Source organism: Mus caroli, unplaced genomic scaffold (genome assembly GCF_978045245.1).
Source record: "Mus caroli unplaced genomic scaffold, Mus_caroli_1 scaffold_1, whole genome shotgun sequence".
Taxonomy (NCBI): Eukaryota; Metazoa; Chordata; class Mammalia; order Rodentia; family Muridae; genus Mus; species Mus caroli.
Window position 1 is genome coordinate 19,210,999 of NW_028227256.1, and position 21,978 is coordinate 19,232,976.

Genomic DNA, 21,978 nt, shown 5'->3' on the forward strand with positions numbered 1-21,978 from the left:
TTAATTGTTAGGAGAAAGGAAATGAGATATGCCCATTTATATACTCAGCTTTTGTCACTCTAACAAAACTATTCAATTGAGGCTACTTATGAAGAAAAGAGGTTTATTTAGTTCATGGTTTCAGAGAGTGAATGTCAAAGAGGTATAGTGCAGGATCCATGAATATTGCCTTTTAGCTCTCACACTTTCTGCTATAGATAACAACAATAGGGTATTCGCAGGAGCCATGAGGTGATTGTCCCTTGAACCAGGAGCAAAGTGAAGGCACAGGATACCAGGCTTGTTCCTTCACTGACACCCTTCTTGAACATCATGAGGAGAACTGCCTCACATTACAGCCAGAGACTTCCCCTCACCTTTTTTTTTTTTTGACTTCTTGAAAATACAACAATAATTTGTAGTGCCATCAAACTCATACCAACCCTCCAATGAACTGAGTGTTCTGGAAATCACAGTGAAATCACACCCAACTGAAATACCACCTAAACATAGTCTCCTAACTTAGCTTTTGCATTCTCCATTCATTGTCACCTTACCATGTCACATTTTCTTTACAGAAATCAATATATATTAAATGGATACACAAATAGGTTGAAAGTGATTTTTTTTTTGCATGCACACAATGCTATTGCTTCTGAAATATTCTATAAAACAGTTAATGACCTAGCCACCTTTCCAAAATACAAACAATGTGCATTTTAACTTTTCCTCCTGGAATATTTTCACACAAGACATATGAAAAAAATGTCAGGTAGACATAAATATTAATTCTTACTCTAGCATTTATTAGCTTGTTAACTTTTATAAGTTTCAGTTCTTCACTACACAATTATATGTATATGCAGATTATTTGGAAATTAAATAAGATGACTAATACAAGTTGTTGGGATATTATACATTCATAAGTATTCTCTTTATTATAATTATTATAATAATAATAATAATTATTATTATTATTATTATTATTATTATTATACAAGTCTCTTTTGGCAGTTATAGCTAAAAGAAGAGGAGCATTTTTCCATTTCTAGAGATGAGAAACATTCCAAGAGCATAGTTGTACCATTACTGATGAAAAAAGATACTTGAAATCTATAAAGCACATTGAAGACATTCATATTATAACTACTGTGTGTCTCACCACCATTTAGACTTTGATGTGCCGAAAGTGTTCTTGTCAATTTTTTAATGATACTTCTCTACAGATGAAATACTTTATTTTAAATCCAACTTCTGTGGGAAAAGGAGCACCTCTTCTAGCCAATATTACTTTTCTAAGGTGCACAAAACATTTAAAGTTAAATTAATATTTTGAACTTCAACACAGAATTGAAGGCTAGATCACATCAGAAGTCTTTAACCTACATGTAATGTTTGGAGGATTTACATCTGTTAAGATTTTGAAATTAAAATACATAAATTATACAATTCTTCTCAGGGTACTTGTTGACAGAGATCATGCAAAATATAGAACTGCTCTTTGATCTCTCACTACTGTTCACATACACAAGGAAGAAGCAAAGTCAGTGTACAGTAGAGGTACCTAGTATCTGCCTTTATAATGGCATGTTTCTCAATGGCCACATTATGGAACCAACCTGTGTGGTCACCAGCAGTTGAGTGGATAAAGAAAATACAGTATTTATACATAATGGAGTGGTAGGGTGTCACAAGAAAAAGAAAACTATGTTGTAATAAATTAAGCTGAAGAGCATCATGGGAAATGAAAGAACCAAGACTCAAACAGGCAAACATTACACATTTTCTTCATACACAGAATCTAAATAAAAATAAATATACAAAGAAATAATTTTCAAAAATTCGGAGAGAGGCAAGAGATAATGGATGGTAATGGTAGGGTTGAATATACAAAGTATATTACACAGATGGTAAAAATTCCATAATTTTGTGTGATAACAAAATAATAAAATTCTGAGAATTACAAATTAGTATTGTAATTATTTATCACACAACCAAATTCATCATATATATATATATGTATATATATACACATACACACACACACACACATGTAAGTACCATGCAGAAGCTGTAAACACCTACTGTATTAACATCTACTGGGTCATTATTTGTTAGCTAGACACTATGATAAATATCTATAATAGAAAAATGAGAAAGCTGTCTATTTAGCTAAAAGGAATCAGTGAGTTGTGTGATTGCAATATACTTTCAGGGCTCTTTTTCTCTATCCTCCACTTCATCGTCTCTTGGTAAACTTGCCTCATTATCTTAAGCTTTAGTAAACAGGGACCATTAAGTCATATTCTCAGAGCATCTGACCCAAGATGAAAGAAAGGGTTCCTTTAAAAAAGATAAAACAGAAATAAAATAAGGGTTTAAGAACCCTAATGGTAGAACTGATCAAGAAACCTCAAAGTTCTCACTTGAAAGGGTAATTAACATGGCCAGCTCTCTAGCTTAGCACATGAAGGGAGAAAGGAAGAAAATCAATTGAACATTAAGAATGCAAAATATTAAACAACTAACCAGATCAAATGCAGATAAAACTTTTAGGAACACTGAATATGCAAATCCTGGCTAGTAAAAATAAAGACATCAATAACATAGAAAATGTTCCTAGGAAAATTTGCTTTCCCAGGAGAATCAGAATGGACTAGGTTAAAAAACCACAAAGGAATAGAAAAGTTGTGATTTTTCTTCCTCATTTAGGTTCCAACAAAAGCTTTATAGTTGATTTTGATTCAAAGTAAAAACAATTTCTATAGAATTTGATTCGTTCCTTAAAAGAAGTAGAGGGGATTTTTGCTATATGTACATCAAAGTAATAAACACTTCATGTTAAAAAGTGATCACAGAAAGTTAATTTAAACATGTATTTTAATTTGTAAACATACAGAGAGCCATTGTTTAAAAAGTAGATTATTTTAGGATTTACTTGCCCAATAGACATAGGAAGTGCAGTGCCTAGCATACACCAGGTTTTTAGGATCCCCTGAAATATTTTTCTTTTATACGTAGAAGAGGAGCAGAGAGTATGACTTAAACAGTAAAGTACTTTCCATGCCAGAAGGAAGACCTGAATTTAACCCCAGAAGCATGCTAGGCATGGTGGCATGCACTGCAGTAAAGCAGGAGAGATGCAAAAGGCCACAGGTCTGTCTTCTCGGTCAAGTTGATGAATTTCAAGTTCAGTGAGTTTTTCCAATAAATAAAATGAAACAGAAGTAATACTAAGGTGATGAGCCATCGAAGTAGACTCGTGATGTTAGTGTTTGGTGTACCTGCACACACTCACAGGTACACATAAATATACATGAACAAAAGTATCGGAAGAGAATAAACATTTAGTGAAAATAAAGGTTTACACTGCATAATTTCAATATGCTCATCTTTATACCAACTCAGTATATATACTCTCTCTCTCTCTCTCTCTCTCTCTCTATATATATATATATATATATATATATATATATATATATATATACAATATATATATATACAATTTATACATACATAATATAGAAAGGATGACCAAAGTCTTAAGAAAGACCCTATTTAAAAATGGTAAGTATAGCGGGATGCATTTTTGTTTGTTCTGCTTTGCTGATGTTGCTGTTGTTGTTGTTGATGATGACGATGATGTTTTACAATATCCTATATCCTACTATGTTATTCAAAATTGTAGGCTCAAGTGGTCTTCCTATGTCAATTCCTAAATAGCTGGAACTACAGGTCATTGCCACCATGCTGGTTTCCAAGACAGTTTCTGAGAGATAATTAACATACAGGCTAATGTTTACTTTGGTATCTTCAAGACTACAGATAGAAGGGTGGCATGTGTGTATTAAGCAGAAAGTAAGAGGTGCCCTGTAGGCAGAGAAGTAATAACAAGGCAAGCCTTTCAGGTTTATCACGTAAATTTGGGAGAATGTCCAAGGAACCTTAATCAGAAGCTGTGATGTGTAGCAGATGTTCAGGGTTATGAATACTATCAACAGTGTTTCCATCAAAAAAAAGTCACATTATGCAGGCATCTCATGTTTATATTGATCTCATTTTCAAACCTTGATATAATTTCCACAAACTCTTCGAAACCAATTTTTATATGTGTTCTTCGAAGATTAAAGAGAAAGAATGATTATGGAAATTTAAGTGACTTGTCCACAGTCTTACAGACCCTATCATCCTGTGCTGGCTAGTTTTATGTCAACCTGATCAGCTAGAGTCATCAAAGAGGAGGGGGCTTCAGTTGAGAAGATGCTTCCAAAAATCAGGCATGTAGGAATTTTTCTTTACTGATGTGGGCAGGCCTAGGTTATTGTGGGTGGTACCATCCCTTGACAGGTTGACCTGGGTTCTGTAAGAGAGCAGGCTGAGTGAGCCAAAGGGAGCAAGGCAGTAGGCAGCAGTATCCATGGCCTTTCCATCAGCCCCTGTGTCCAGGCTCCTGGCCTGTTTGAGTTCCTCTCCTTCCTTCTCCTGATGTGGAAGCCTAAGCCAAATTAACCCTTTTCTCTCCAGATTTCTTTGCTTATCATAGTGTTTCATCACAGTAATTGTAACCCTGACTAAGATATTCCTTATTCTCTTTTTGCTTTCAAGATGACTGACAGTTTTGAAATGGCTCCTTACTGTGCTTCCCTTTGTATTGCATAATAGTTACCAGTTGACCACTCATATCATCTGTCACATTTTAGTAGGTTACTTAATGATAAGTTTTCTAATATCTTTATTATGGTAGCTTATATTTTGCTTTTCCAAAAGCATTATTCTTTTTTCCCCCATCAAAACAGTGCTATGCAGTTCACAAAAAAACAGATTCTAGGCAAATGGTTATTCGAGAGATTTCAGCGTATGAGGCTGAAGCTAAGCTTTTATTCTCTGCATACTGGACTGTGGGGAGCCACCCTCACATTCGCCATTACAAGATGGCGCTTACACCCTGTGTTCTAAGTAGTAAGCAAGCAAGCTGCGCATGTGCCCGGGTAGTTTTCCACTCCATGTGCTCTGCCTTCCCCTTGACGACAACTTGGCCGATGGGCTGCAGCCCATCAGGAAGCAACATGTCCGAGGCGGAGAACAATCCTCCATAAAAGGGACGGGGTTTCGCCATTCTCTCTCTCTTCTCCTCTGCCTCCTGAAGAAGTAAGCAATAAAGCTTTTGCCGCAGAAGATTCCGGTTGTCCTGAGTGTGTTCTTGCCGGTGAGACAAAAGCTCGGGATACTGGACTTACAACTGAGCATTACTGATGGACACAAATAATGATCTGAGCACTTCTGATTGATTGCTGACTTCTAGCACTTATTTTGTCCCCCAATTATTGCTACTCTTCTTAGGTTCATTACAGTTCTGGTGGTGATATTCCATTTTCTGACATTTCAAAGGAAAGTTAGTAGATCACGCAGTGAAATGGGAGCTTTAAGAGATGGCTCTGACTAGGCACAGGAGTGGAAAATGGAGTTTTTGAAAGGCTGCTCATGAGGAAAAGTTAACCAACGGCTCAAAGCAAATTGCTAAATTCCAGGATGCTGGTTATCCAGTTACTAGAAACTCCTGTGTAGACCAGAACAAGGCCTCAGAACGATGCCTGACTCAGCTCAAGGCAGAAACAGATGTGAATCTTAGGCTATCAGCATAAACCAATACAGACAACGAAGGACAATAAATGTGTGTGTGTATATATATATATGTGTGTGTATATATATATGTGTGTGTGTGTATATATATATACATATATATGTATATATATGTATATATATTCATATATATTCATATATTCATATATATATGAATGATGAGAGATACCAAGATAAAACTAAGTATATATCCTTGTGGTTGATCACATGCAATAAGCTGAAGTATTGTGTTATGACAATCAAATCCAAACCAAGAGGAGCCACAAAGCTATGACAGTTAATTGGTCATGCCTGGGTTAGGAAAGCAGTGTTTTTTTTCTTTTTTTTATTAGGTATTTATTTCATTTACATTTCCAATGCTATCCCAAAAGTCCCCCGCACGCTCCCCCACCCACTCCTCCACGCACCCACTCCTATTTCTTGGCCCTGGCATTCCCCTGTACTGAGGCAGATAAAGTTCTAAGCAGCATGTTCTGGTGCAGTCATTTTTTAGACATCTGGAGTTCCTAGTCCTTTGACTTAGAGAGGAAACAATAAATCCTAGAGGTATATTTTAAAATATGCTAACATTGGCACAACCACAGGGTTACAGAAACCCCCGGAAGTCTACGTGTCCTGCTGGAGAACAGTGAATGAGTGCCTCCCTCTGAGCTCGGCAGCTCTTTGCACAGAAGCAGTGGTTTTATTTGCTCATTTGATTTGTACTGTGATGCCAATAAAGACTGCAAGCTTTCCCTGAAGCCTAAAGCCATTTAGACTGGCTCAACTTCTTTGGATCAGTAGAGAACAGAAACCTTGAAGGTTGCTTCTCTCTCCCCTTCTGACCATAAAGTCATCGGATGGAAATGTCTGAGATCTGTCAGAAAAAAGGTCTCAAAAAACAAACTGCAAAACTAGTCACATGTGTCAAAATAAACTCAGGGTACTTCTTGTTTAATACAAGATAGATAGAGATAGAGATAGAGATAGAGATAGAGATAGAGATAGAGATAGAGATAGAGATAGAGATAGAGATAGAGATAGAGATAGAGATAGATACACACACACACACACACACCCATATATATATATATATATATATATATATATATATACTATGTTAATTCCACACATGTATGTATAAGGTATATATTGATCATATTCATCTCCCCAGCTATCCCTCTTCCACTCCTCATTGATCCCATTCTACTTTGATGTGCTAGGGGTGACAATGGCCCCCACAGACTCATATCTATGACTATTTGATACCCAGTTTGTGGTACTGTTTGGAAAGAATCAGAAGTGTGTCACTGGGGACAAGTCTTTGAGGTTTCCAAAGACTATTTATTTCCTGTGTGCTCTCTGCCTCCTGCTTGCGGTTTGACAAATGAGCTTTGCGATGGTCCTGCTCCCATGCCTTTGTTTGGACATCATGGACTCTATCCATCCGAAAGTATAAGCTCGATTAAATGCTTTCTTTATAACTTGTCATGGCTATGGTTTTTTATCACAGCAACAGAAAAGAAATATATACAACCCCCTCTCACAGTTCATACCTTTTATTTAAAAGTTGTCATCTACTGGGTTCAAACGATGCTGTCCATATTCACTTGGGTATGAGTACTTCTTCGAGAGTGAAACAGTGAACATTTAGGAGCTGTGCCCCAAAAGTCACATGAAGGTCCCAGGAATACCTTCAATTCAACCTTTTGCCATTCAGGGCAATGCCATGCCTTCCCACATTTAAAGTATGTTTCACGTTCTTCTTGCTAAAGTATTCTCTATCCTATGTCACTTAAGCTTGCCTTTTCTGACCTGACCCCTAACAAGAATGGTTCCCAGTATCCTCAAAGGTGGTTCTTCAGCTAACAAGTATTTGCCCGTTGCCTGCCTCACTATAAATAGTTCAGTTTTATGTGTCTGCCAGGAAAAAATGCAAACAGGCATGCACACTGTAACTCAGTATTTCCTCAAGCCTGGCAGTGATCTCAGACCCACACTGTGTCCTTTCATCTATTATTTTGCTTACCCATATTTTCAGCGTAATTCAAAAATCACATACTTTTGGGTACCAATGTGAGAGTTTTGGCATTGCTATTGTAACACGCAAAATCCTGCTAAAGAAAACTTTGGTGTTGCTCCCAATAGTTAAACAAGTATAAATTCTAAAAATCTTTTGGCCTAAAAATATTGACTCTTGATTTCCAGTTTCAAGCAGAATTATAAATTGCTTAGCAACTAAAAAAAAAAAAAAAAAAAAAAAAACAGAGTAAATACGTTTGCCTCTGTAGGTCATTGTTCCAATTATTCCTCTCTACTGTTATTAGCTCATAAAAAAGGCACATGTATGAACGGGGTTGGTTATTTTCTAATAATAACTTAATATAGATTCTAGCATATGACTTTCTAATTATTTTCACTTTTCACAAAATATTATTCTTCTTTTGATTTTTTTCCTACCATTGAAAATGTCTAAAAACTATTTTTGCTTTTCCTTTTCCCTTCATGAATATGTGGCAGGCCAGATTTGGTTCATGGGCTTGGAGTTCCCTGACCACTACTGTGAGGTTAAGTACCATCAACTAGACAAAGCCTGTGCTATGCACAGCACTAGCAATACAGTACAGTCACTATATGGAGAATGTGCTCAACTATGAGAGCCACAGGATTGCCAGTGATTTCCCAAGGACAAGCAGCAGGATATTAAGAAACTGCTTTGGATATTTTCAACAACTTGAGATATTTGAAGACTGAGTGTGGCTTACTTGCATTAGCCATTACACTACAAACAGTTTGGTGTTATAACCACTGACTTTATAATGATGAGGAGGTTTGTGATCTGGCCCCTAATGAAGGAGCTAGAGAAAGTACCCAAGGAGCTAAAGGAGTCTGCAACCCTATAGGAGGATCAACAATATGAACTAACCAGTACCCCCAGAGCTCTTGTCTCTAGCTGCATATGTAGCAGGTGATAGCCTAGTCTGCCATCAATGGGAGGAGAGGCCCTTGGTCTTGCAAAGATTATATGCCCCAGTACAGGGGAATGCCAGGGTTAGGAAGAGGGAGTATGTGGGTTGGGGAGCAAGGCGGGGGGAGAGTATAGGGGACTTTTGGGATAGAATTTGAAATGTAAATGAAGAAAATACTTAATAAAACAAAATAAAATATCTTTAAAGTTGTACACTGCCTTGTCAACTGAGTAAAGATAGGAACATTTCTGTGAATAAATCTGCTATTCCCACCTATATAAATGCCCATTCACATTTGTTTTGGCATTCAGAACAGGGACCCGTTTTATATTTTATCATTGATGTGTGTATGTGCTAAGCATGTGCTCCAGAGCATGTTTGTGTGCTGTGAATATAAGTGTGTGTGATATATGTGTGTGTACACATACACAATATGTATATGTGTATGTGTATATGTAGTGCATTATATAAATATCATGTGCTATATATACATATATGGGTATACATTATGTACATTATCAATATCATGTGCTATATATGCATATATACATATGTATATATTTGCATATATATATATATATATATATATATATATATATATAGTCCACATGTATGTGTGTGCATTGTGCATACATATGCACATTTGAAGTTCAGAGGTCAGCTTGAGTATATCTTCCTCTGTTTCTTTCCACCTTAATATTTGAATGCCATCTCTCCTTGATTAGCTAGGCTGTTTTGCCAGTAACAGTTCAAGCAATAGGTAACAAGTAGATGCTGTTACTGCACTTGGCTTTCTAGAAGGGTTCTAGGGATCCAAACTGAAGTCCTCATGATTACACATCAATCATTTCATCCACTGAGCCATCTCCCCAGTCCTTCTTTGGGGCAAGGATTTTAGTGATGGCAATTTTGTTTTGATGTGGCGTTGCAATAACATCACTGGGGCAGTATGGAGCTTGGTATGAGGTGGAACTTGATCACAGCCTGCTTATCATAGTTATTCTTCTAAATAATATGCATTTTATTTGTGATTTTTCAGCTGGTCTCATAGCTCATGGGCAAGTGGCAATTTCATAAATTTCAAGTGAAAACATCTTTGAAAATATTCCTAGACTGCTGCAATATGGTGAAAAAAAATGTGTCTAAAAACATGTTCACCCTGAATCATGCAAGCAAACCCATGACTGTTATTATACCAACAATGTGACCATTTGAAGAAAACAGACTTCACCAAAATACGACAGTCTGTTTCTGAATGGGCTTTATTTAACCTTAGGTAATTCACACAGCACAATATTCATCTTTGCTCTATTCTCACGAAACAAATACATTGACATTTGAATTTGAGCTAAGCAAGAATATGCACACATTTTCTAGTAAGTGCCTTCAATATTGGCTACATGTGGTAAACCCAGATGGGCTATGTGACTGGACAATGTGTCACTTGCTTTTAGCACAGGACAAACTATTAAACATTTCTCCCTTCTCCTTCTCTACTTCAAATGGACTTAGGATGTTGAAGCTTCTAAGTCTGATGCTGTTCTTCTAACCTAAGCTTGATCATTTGGCCTGAAAATTCAATACTCAATTACTTAAATGAAGACAAACTATTGAAGACAACATGCTATCGACTTGCTCGGTCTCTCAGCAATTTAATTTCACAATAAATAAACTTGAATTTTCATAATATTCCTTCTCCTCATATTTTGCAATCAGTCATTCACTATGCAGCCCACTATCTCTGTGCATTTGAGCTACCATGTTACCTGACTGGACCTTCCCTTCATCATTCGAGGCTCAAGAAAAAATACAACTCATCCAAGGATTCTCCTTAGAACTCCATTATTTTATTCTCCTTTCAGATAACCATGATTACAGAGTACCTTAGGGATGAATTATTTATACGTGAATCTCTATCTTCTACACCATAAGCTCTTGTAGGATAGATATCTCCATTTTATGATGCTTCACAAACATTCATCTAAAGAAGTCTGATTTCCTAAGTGTACAAAGAGCCATCATTTTGGAATCCCTGCTACCAATGAAAGATTGTAGACCTTCACTTAATGCTATGTCATTCGGAGTCTAAAGAGAGGGGAACAGAATGGTGTCTAGGCATCCTTTTAATTAGGTCAACTAACTATGAGATTCCTGGTAGAAACTGGGGCAATGTGTAATTTCAAGTATACTAACTATTTTCTTTTCCTTTTCCTTATACAATTGCATTTGGTTTTCATGATTTTTATTGTCTGTTCTTTGGCAGTTTCATATAACTGTATAACACATTCTGATCATACTTTTCTAACATCCTTATCAACACCTCTCCTCCCTAAAAGCTCCCATCCCAATTTCTTATCTTCTTGTTTTGTGATTGAATTGAACCATGGTTGTCCATGTAAATGTAGGTAGAGAGCTATCTGCTTGAGAACATAGAGATTCCCCAGTGGCAACATCAAAGATGACAATGAGCCTCCAGCATTCATTGATACCTAACACTTCTCATAAGCACTGGTAAGCCTCAAGAGCCCCTTTCTTATTTTTGAATGAATGATGATAGCCTCAGTCTTTTTAAAACTTCTTTAAATTTTTCATATATGTGGACAGTGTATTGTAATCCTATTCCCTCACTGCCCACTGTCGCCATTTTTGTGGCTCCCTCCCAAGTTCATTTCTTCTCTTGCTTTTTAAAATAACCCATTGACTACAGATAGTTCTCCACATACATGGGTGGGGAGGCCATCCCTGGGGCATGAGTAACTTTCCAGTGAGGATACCCCAAACAAAAGTGACTCTCCCTCCAATGGCAGCCATCAACTGTTAACTTATTTGTTGCCTCAGCAGTCCCTCCCCATCTGTGCTGGGATTTTAACTGGCTTGTTCTTATTCAGGTAATTACTGCTGGTGGGCATTCATGCTATGTGGTAGTCTTGAAATCTCTTTTGTTTGTGGGCATTTCCCTTTAAATAAAATAATGGAGCTCTCTTCCTCTTACCTTCCTGCTCCCTCTCTGTGCCCAATCCCTTCCCTCTTCTCTCTCTTCATGTGCTCATGCTGGCCTCCTCTCCTCTCCTCTCCTCTCCTCTCCTCTCCTCTCCTCTCCTCTCCTCTCCTCTCCTCTCCTCTCCTCTCCTCTCCTCTCCTCTCCTCTCCTCTCCTCTCCTCTCCTCTCCTCTCCTCTCCTCTCCTCTCTCTTTCTCTTCCTCCTCCTTCTTCTTTCTTTCTTTCTTTCTTTCTTTCTTTCTTTCTTTCTTTCTTTCTTTCTTCTTCTTCTTCTTCTTCTTCTTCTTCTTCTTCTTCTTCTTCTTCTTCTTCTTCTTCTTCTTCTTCTTCTTCTTCTTCTCTCCTCTCTCTCTCTCTCTCTCTCTCTCTCTCTCTTTCTCTCTCTCTCTTTCTCTCTCCCCCCTCTCTCTGTGCCTCCACTACCCTCTTAACTCCCCACCCCATGCCCTAAATAAACTCTATTCTATACTTTTTTTAAAAAATTGAAAATCTATTGTGGTTTTGTGCAATGGGTGCAGGATAGAATTGGTTTTCCTAGGTTTGTAAAGTTCACAACCAAAATGAAGATGGTAATGCCATTCTGACTTTGAGGAAAAAGAACGACAAATGCTGTTTTTTATTGCAGGGGAAGTAGCTCAACTGAGGAGATACTGTTTTCAAGGGAACTAAGATGGAGTTGACGGGAAAGTTAGGCTAGACTGGGGGTTGGGGAGAGGATTTAGTTCTCCAAAGATCTTCAGAGAAGTCAGATTCTAGTGACATCCCATTTACTAGCAGTTTTTGAAACTGTAAGAGATGCCATTTTGCATTAACCAATGGTCAGTCAACAGTGTCTATGAATCATCATGGAAGTACACAGCCAAAGAGGACAAGAAGGAATCATGTCTGGAGAAGCAGATATGTCTTGAGTAAGGATGTCTGTCATTAAATGGCTTCCATTCTCAGGTCTTAGTACTCCGAAGAGGCTGACTTCATGCTACCATGAAAGAAGACACTAGGATTTTAAAAGCTGATCTGAAATTGATTTATAGACAATCAACAATCACACAAGATGAAGTGTGCTATTGTTTGTCAGTGTTTATTTGTTCTAATATTGTCAGATTTAACTTTAATTATGAGTGACCAGACTTCTTTTATTCCTCACATGAGTTCTGTCTATCATACTAAGACAGACTATTGAGACATCTATTAGTTTCAAGTCTTGTATTCCTTTTTCTTTCATTTTTCTTTAAAGATTAGAAACAGAAGCACAGAAACCTGTCCAAGATTACAAACTTGGACAAATTTGATATTTGAAAAGTAAATATTATATCCTTCTTAATTATGAATTTTGTCCAAGGTGTTCTCCCTGCTAGGGAGAGAAGCGCTGTAATAACTATTTGTGAAGTATGAATTTGTACTCTATCACACAGCACTTGTACAAATAAAGGTTGTGTGTGTGCCTGAGTCTGGGAGTAAGTGTGTGTTTAGCCGACAGTAAAGCAGACCGGTCATCCATCGGTTACCTCAAGCCCAAGTCTACAGTCGAGATGAACAAAGCAGCTATTTAGTAGACAGCCTTGCCTAGGCAAGGTGGGCTGCACAGTAGATGTTTAACCATGGGAACACTGCCAGGGTGTCTAGAGGTTGCCAGCAGCTCAATTCCATATTTGTTTTCTGAAACTCTGATCCCATCAGATGCATTAGAATTGCATTTCGATTTTGAATATTTTAAAGCTCTTCCCCACACCTCCCACTGAGCAAACCTATTGACAATGTAGCGTATTGTTTAAAATGAGGAGAGACATCCCAGAGGCCTCTAATTCTCAAGGCTCCTAATTGCCTTTTAAAATTCTCACTTCCTTGCCACTACACAGCAAATGATACGCTAAAAAAACCCATCAGCCAGATCTATTAGCATTTTCCAGGATGCTTTGATTTGAGTTTTAATTAGAGTAAGTGTGTGCTGTGATATGCATTTCTTTCTGATTTGCTTTCCCATTTTTATCTTAACTATGCTTAGGCAAATCATATGCCCCTTTCTTTTTGACAGAATATTCTCACATTACTTCTGTTACTTTGAAGGGTAAATTTTTTTGTTTTATGTTTTCTTCCTTTTTTCAAGGCAGGGTTTCTCTGTATAGCCCTGGCTGTCCTGGGACTCACTTTGTAGACCAGGCTGGCCTCGAACTCAAAAATCCTCCTGCCTCTGCCTCCCAAGTGCTGGGATTAAAGGCCTGTGCCACCACCACCTGGCTGAAGGGTAATTTTTTTAAATCCAATTATGTCTATGTATTCTCATTGGACATTAAAGAAGAATAATTATCAGGAGGAGGTAAAAAAAATACACAGAAATAAAGCCCGGCATGGTGGCTCATGCCTTTAATTCCAGCACTCAGGAGGCAGAGGCAGGTGAATTTCTGAGTTCGAGGCCAGCCTGGTCTACAGAGTGAGTTCCAGGACTGCCAGGACTACACAGAGAAACCCTGTCTCGAAAAGCAAAACAAAATAAAACAAAAAAATACACAGAAATAGCAATGCTGAGTTTTATAATTTTTTTCAGGTTTGTTTTATAGTATTAAAGTGATAGTTGTGCTAAAAAGACAATGTTGAAGGTAACTCTTTTCCCTAATGGGCTGTTCAGTAACTGTTCTTTTCTAAAAAAAGGAATCAGCTTTACAATGATGGTAATGCCTAAGGACATCTGAGTTCCCTTCTTCTGCAGAGATGCTCTTCAGGGCCTGGCTGCTGAGCTATTACCACACTGTTTCTGGCATATTGCTAGGATCCGGCAGCTACAAGGCTTCTCCTCCTCCCATCCTTGGCCACACATTACTGGATGATATCACGCAGTAAACAGGATTAGGGAACACCAGCAGAGTCCATCTACTTTCCAAATGTTAATCTGGATGACAGGCTGTGATGAACACAGTGACATTTCCAGTGTGGGTCACCTTTGTCCCCTAAATCACAAGCTGCCTTTGGAAACACTGTGCTACAAGGCATGGTGACACATAAGAGATTGGAAAGAAATGCCAGCAAAGCCTTTCTTTCTCAGGAGCTTGCGCTGTGGTTGTTCAAGGGAAGACTTCATCACCTTCTTTCTCATTGTCTTCTTCTGGTTCTCCATTGGCGAATCTGGTCTTGATCAGTCTCTTCCCAAGACCCAGGTCTAGAGAGCTTCTCAGCTCCCCACAAGTCAGTTTGAAGGTATAATTAAGACTCTCACTCTGGATCTCTCAAAAGACAATAAGGAAGGGAGACAATATTCCCCCAGTATTTACTTAATATGTGTCAGTACAGGTACCGGCCGCTGGAGACATAGGTGTAAGCAGACACATTCGCAGATGATTTGACTTAGCATTAAAACATAGGATGAAATATAGAAATGAAGGGAGAAAATAACTTTTTATTGTGTAAAAGATGGAGGGAGTTCATACTGATCTCAAAGCCAGAAATTGCAAAGTACCAAACTGAATTGTGGGAGTGTACAGAAACCATTGTGCTGGAAATGGTTAGGGAAAGGGAATAGAGTTTAGAGCAAAGCTCTGTGATGATGCAGGAAGATGTGACTGATGTCCCTAGCATCAGAAGTGACGTGGAAAGAGAATTTGCCTTGTTTCACTGAGTGTTTGAGTTCCAGACTGAAAAAATAATAATAAACTACTACTGAGTGGCATTCATGACTAAGGTCAAACCACTGCTTGATCAACCTCTACTGAACATAGTCTTAGAAAGTTCTAGTAGATGTTGGGAAGATTGGAGTCTTATGTTCATCTATGAATCCACCAGGTTTATGTTCAGTTGTGAATGCCCTGAACACTAACCAGGACTTTCCCAAGGTCGTTTCATGCTCCTGATAGAAATCAGCCATTTCCCTGCATCCTGTTACTACTGATCATGTTTGGTAGAAAGATGTTATCAACCAGCTTATTGGGAACACATTGTCAAAACAGGGTTATTATTTTCATGGGGAAACTTTGGAGGCATGATGGATTATTCTAGGATAAAAAAAGAGAGGAAAATAATATGTATCATTTGGATAAAGTCAACTCTAAATGGAAACGTGATCCTTTCATTTTATTGGGGAAGAGGAAGCATGTGATAGGAATTTGACTTATGTTTTTTTGTGGGATTCAGAAAAGTGTAAAATACAAGTGTCTGTATTCTGCAGAGCAATTATCTGTTAGTACTGATAATGTTATTTATGTAATAGAAATACAGTTTCAGACATGAAAATATGAAAGACTTAATTCACAAATATGAGCTATTTTTAAAGTGTTTTATTACATTTATTTATTGATATGTGCATGCCCACACCTGTGTGTATGTGTGTGTGTGTGTGTGTGTGTATACATATGTGAGCCACTGTGTACATGTGAAGGTCAGAGGACAAATTGTGGAAGGAAATTTTCTCCTTCCACCTAATGGGTACACATTAGAAAGAGGTCCTGCCTGGTGAGCCATCTCACTGGCCTAAGAATATTAGTTCTTTAATAGGAGGTGTGGACAGTTTTACTCTACTAAGCACAGGGACATTGCCTGACATTTAGGTTGAAAAAGCAAGGAGAGAAGCAGTACAGACTTCCTGGGGGCTACAGTTAGACCCATTCATAAAAATGGGGGACACAGTTTATGGATTAGAATGTTCTCTCTCCCTCTTCCTTTTCAATTCCTGCATCAAGCTTAAAAGAAGTGACTAGGGAGGATTAGGACAAATGGGCAATATAAAGATCTATGCATTTTGTTAGACCTCCTTGATGATGCTATGCATGGTTTGAAACAAAAGGAGATAGAACATGGTGTCTAAACTTAAAAGTTTATCCTTTGATCACTTTGAATAGTAAGTGTTTGGTTATATAACTAGTTGTGTTAGGTTAATTTTTAAAAAAAAGACATATCTTACAACATAACCCTGTCTAAATTGAGAGCTATATTTTCACCTCCCCTACTCCTAGCCTCAGCTCTTTCACTCTCTTATTTACCTGAGTAGTTCATTGTAGCTGAAGGATGAAAAGGATTCAATGTAATCTCTTAGGATAGATCACATAGGACAGTTTTGCTTCTACCTCTATTTTGAGATAGTTGCCTGGGGGGAAGTCACCACACTGGGGTAAACCCAAGGCATCTCGGAGAAGCCACATATAGGTATCCCATCTGGCATCCTAGGCTGAGGTTCTACTGAAGAGCCATGTGTTTGAGAAAAGCTGAACGATGATTCAGCAGTCACCTCTGTCTGGGGAAGCAGCATGGAAACCCAGAGCAAGACTTTCACAGTGAGTTTACCTTCTCTGCCAAACGAGATGAGAGCAAACCATCAGAGTTATTTTTAAATTAGCCGGACTGTGAGGTAGGTTACATGGAGCAACGAGCAACTGGGACATTCTTCCTGAAGACAAGAAAAAGTTATACTCTCCATTAAAAGGAAAAGTAAATATATATATATATATATATATGTATATATATATATATATATTTAGTATTTCACCACACCAATATAAGCTGACTTTAAAGAAAATAGGGCCTATTAAAAGAGCTCATAATTTTAAACAAGAGTATAAAGTGAGATTCAACACTATTTTCTATGATTAAAATAGGATATTATGTTATATAGATTATGTTATGTAGATGTTGTTGCGTACACATCTTTGTATTTGCTTTAAAAAGCAGCAAGGTGACCTCGTGCTTCATTTCCACCTTCAGCTCTGTCATCCTGTCTCCTTTGTGTGGGTGTTCAGTTTGAGGAAAAAGCCAGATTTTAGAACAGCTTTTATTCCGAAATGATGTTTTTAAAGTTAAGAAGAAGAAGAAGAATCTTGCACACTGCAGAAGTGGCAGCTATAAAAATAGATGTAAAAATAAATTGAAAATTCATAACAATTGTGCTGTAAAAGATGTGCTGGAAACGAATTACAAAGTAAAATGAACAAAGTGGGCTTTTGATTAAATGAGTAAGCGAGAGTATTTACAGTATGAAAATATGTTGGAAATGACTAAGGTAGTATAAAATAAATGAAGAAATTATTGAGTATGGAAGTCTAGGCTGGAGCTAGCATAAAGGAAGACTTTCAGAAAGTATATACATTTTTAATATGGCAGGGATCAGACAACTGTCTTATTTTCTGATTCTTAACATAAAGAAGAGTAAGTAAATCCTGTGCTTAGAAATACAGAAAATTGGGAAGGAAAAAGTTGTGAATCAGTGGAAAGATACTAAGGTAGAAAACCAAGAGATTTGAACAGAGTTTCTGCAAGCTGAAAGTACATTGTTCCCTCTTGCTGCCTCCCACCCCCGCTGTCCTCAGACCAGAAGCATCAACACCATCCGCTTTGAGAAAGTAGAAGTGACTCCGTGTCCTCACATGCATCTGCACAGTTGGCAGCAATAAGTCACCATCACTGGCTAAGTAGAAATTGAAGACTTTAGCTGGGACCAGATTCAGCAACTCAAAGTATTTGTTGCAGTCCTTTGCTTCTTTGTTGCTGATATTGTTCACTTACAATCCGCTCCTCCTAATAAAGGCTTACATATGGTTATTACCCAAATGAGGAGGTAGACAATATTTTTAAACATTGAGAAAGAGACAAACATTAAGTAAATTATTGAGTCCTGGAAAAGTCCAGGCAGAGGCAATGTAAATTATACAATGGGTACTGAGTTTGAAATATTGGTAAGAATTGAACTGAGAAGAAGGTGTGCTTGACCAGCTTCCTGGTATACAGTGAACACTCAAGAATCATTAAAGAAGTTGAGTAAGCAATGTAGACTATTAGAAAAAGAATTTGAAAACCATGGTAGAGAAGAGTGAGTCCACCTGGAGATTGGAGAATCACGTTGGATGTCAGGGTAACCAGATCAAGAAAGCCTGGAAGGCAAGTGTGTGGAAGGGAAGTTCATCTTCTGTGGGAGAAAAAAAAATAGAAATCAATAAAGTTGGCTGGTGCTCAAGAGAGATTGCTCTGACTAAACAATGTAAGGTAGAACAGACAGGAAAGCAACAGATGTAGCATCAATCTCGATTCCCCTTGGCTGAAGCAAGATTCTATTTGAATGTTTGTGCTTTGCATGCAGCTAAGCAAAATGACCTCAAGAAAGAAGTGTTCTGTTATAGAGGGAAATTGCTAAGAATATCAGGAGCCACAGCTGTAATTAGTATGGTGGCGAGTCTATGCAGGTGAAGAATGCCAAGATATGGGCCATTCTCCTTGAATCAAGACTTTGGGGAATAAAAGTTCACAAGAAGGAATAGAAAATACAGACTTGGATTCACAAAATGGACCACACTGAAAATATTATTGTCTCTTTAGGTCAGGATGACACCAAAGAAGCTTGTTTTCTTGTCAAGAGATGATGGTGATGCTGTCTAACAAATTTCCTCTGAGTTGAGGAGGAAGCAGGGGAGGCTCATGGGACCCCTGAGGTTTCTTAAATTAAGGAGATCCACCAGGCCCCTTCACAAGGTTACTGTGAACTGCTAGGGAAGGAGCCTCTCCTATTCCACAAGCTACCTGCAGCTGCCTTGCAGAGCTCTGCTGGGGTGAGATTCTCAGGTCATCATCCCAGCAGGTGGCGATCCTTTCCATGACACAACTGCCTCTGAGACATCCCTGATCCTCAATAGTAGATTAAGGATCAGGTATCTATAACCCTGAAGTAACTAAACTCTGTTTCATCAATCTGGAATGATCTAGAGTTTGTCACTTTGGTCTGTAATGAGTTGTCTATGTGAGGTGAATAGTCGTTTATGTCACAACCCCAAAAAGAGTGTCTTAAAATAGTTAGCCACACATATATCTTTGCCAAAGACAAGAAGAATAAAAAGCAGGCAAAATTTCTAGTAGAGTTGGGCCCTGAAAGATATCCAGCTCTGCTGATATACTAAAATGTGTTGTGAGTGAGAGGTTTCACCTGCCAAGTTACTGGGAGGCATCAAGGTTGAGTACAGACTATTTGAATTTGAATAGAACTCTGTACTTGGTGACTTCAGTTATGTTATTTAAAGGTTCTATGCCTCCATGTCAAGTGGCATATTTACTTGCTCAGTAAATATCAGCCACTGTTATTATATTGACTTTGTCTTTTCTAACCCTCCTGACTGAAGGCAGATTGCTTGTTGCTATTGCATTTTCTGTGTTAGAAAATCAGAGAGCAGGCAGTGGCTTGTCTTAAGAGACACAGTGAATTCTTTGGTGTCATTTAGAAACTATTCTCTCCTCAGGTCCTCTTGGTAAGGGAGACCAGGCTTTTATTTTTTCCAGTAGAAAGCTAAAGCATGCGCTTACTGAATTGGACAGAACAGAATCATAAATAAATTAGTGGCATTCTGCTTTTCCTATCCGAGAAACCTGAAATATAATTTTCCTTCCAGTCTAAAAGGACATCTAAAAAGTTCCAGACCACACATTGGCAGCATTATGTCTGTATCAGAGTAGAATAAATCGCTGGGGGAAAGGACAATGCCTGACAGGAAGCTGGGGATATTGTTTTGAATTTCCAGTTATCCTCTGTGTAAAAGCCACTAGTGTCTTGAAGTGGACCTTGTCATTTGAAAACCTCTCCATCTTGTACATCGCTTTTGGGAAATAATCATAAAGAGAGTTGGCTGTGTTTAAAAGCTCTGATCCATTGTTTCCCAAAGTTTGTTAAGTCCTCCCCACAAGCTAATCACAAGCTTGCATTCCCTGAGAATAAATAATAATAGGAATTAAAATCACCAAATCTCCAATTGTTATATGCATGTGACAAAGCAAGGGTATTAAATAGTTACTTATTATACATATACTTAGAGTTTTGTTATTTATATTATGTATATTATGCACATATGTTATTATGTATGTTATACATACAATTACATTATTATATATACATATTATAAATACAAGTATGTAAAATACTTACCTGTCTGTAACATAGCAAACATGAAAGGTAGATGTGATAGGGGTCCCTAATGCAGCAGATGTTTTGAAAACCTGAGCTTACAAGGTTTCAGTGCCTAGTTCTAAGTCTCAGACACTAAATGAAAAAATAGGAATACACATTCCATTAACCTCTTTTATTTCTACTTTTCCATCAAAACCTCTACCCTTGGTAGATGTTCTTCAAGGCCTTTCCTTCAAAATAATAGAAAATGTAATAAAAATGTAATGACAGCCTTAAGGAATCCCTACCTGAATGTAAGCCGCTAAAAAAGATCAAAGGTGACTCATTCTGTTACCATACATTGAGTTGCCTGGACACCAATCAGGATCCTGTGTTTTATACACATCTAGTTTCATAATATCATTGGGAACTCAGTATTTTTGTGTGGGATGTCCCAATTTCTTGGTTTTCCTTTGATGTGGTGTTCCCTCTGTTTTGACACCACTGTGTTCTTGGTACATTATTGGTATAAAATGAAATGTCATGCCTGTGAAAGATTCTAAGAACATTATACGGCAAGAAAAGCCAGTGCTGTTTATAATAGTGTTAAAGGCAAAGTAAGTGGCTGGGGGCAAACACAAATAGTGATCCTGGATATAAGCCTTTCTGAGAAACAGCAGCAAATTTATAGAAATTCACTTTAGCTAAATTTGTGTGTGACGCTAACAAGAAATTTCGTTCCTAAATGCATTGTTTATTTACCCATGTTTGGAGCTATAAAAAGAAACTCAATTGAGCCATGGGAAAAATATTTTGAAATGAACATAGCCTCATGGTTTTTTTTAAATATTTTTATTAGGTATTTTCCTCATTTACATTTCCAATGCTATCCCAAAATTCCCCCATACCCTCTGACCAACTCCCCTAAACACCCACTCACACTTTTTGGCCCTGGCGTTCCCCTGTACTGGGGCATATAAAGTTTACATGACCAATGGGCCTCTCTTTCCAGTGACGGCCAACTAGGCCATCTTTTGATACATATGCAGCTAGAGTCAAGAGCTCCGGGGTACTGGTTAGTTCATATTGTTGTTCCACCTATAGAGTTGCAGTTCCCGTTAGCTACTTGGGTACTATCTCTAGCTCCTCCATGGGGGGCCCTATGATCCATCCAATAACTGAATGTGAGCATCCACTTCTGTGTTTGCTAGGCCCCGGCATAGTCTCACAATAGACAGCTATATCAGGGTCCTTTCAGCAAAATCTTGCTAGTGTATGAAATTGTGTCAGCCTTTGGAGGCTGATTATGGGATGGATACCTGGATATAACAGTCTCTAGATGGTTGATCCTTTTTTCTCAGCTCCAAACTTTGTCTCTGTAACTCCTTCCGTGGGTGTTTTGTTCTTAATTCTAAGTAGGGGCAAAGTGTCCACACTTTGGTCTTCTTTCTTCATGAGTTCCATGTGTTTTGCAAATTGTAACTTATATCTTGGGTATTCTAAGTTTCTGGGCTAATATCCACTTATCAGTGAGTACATATCATTTGAGTTCTTTTGTGATTGGGTTACCTC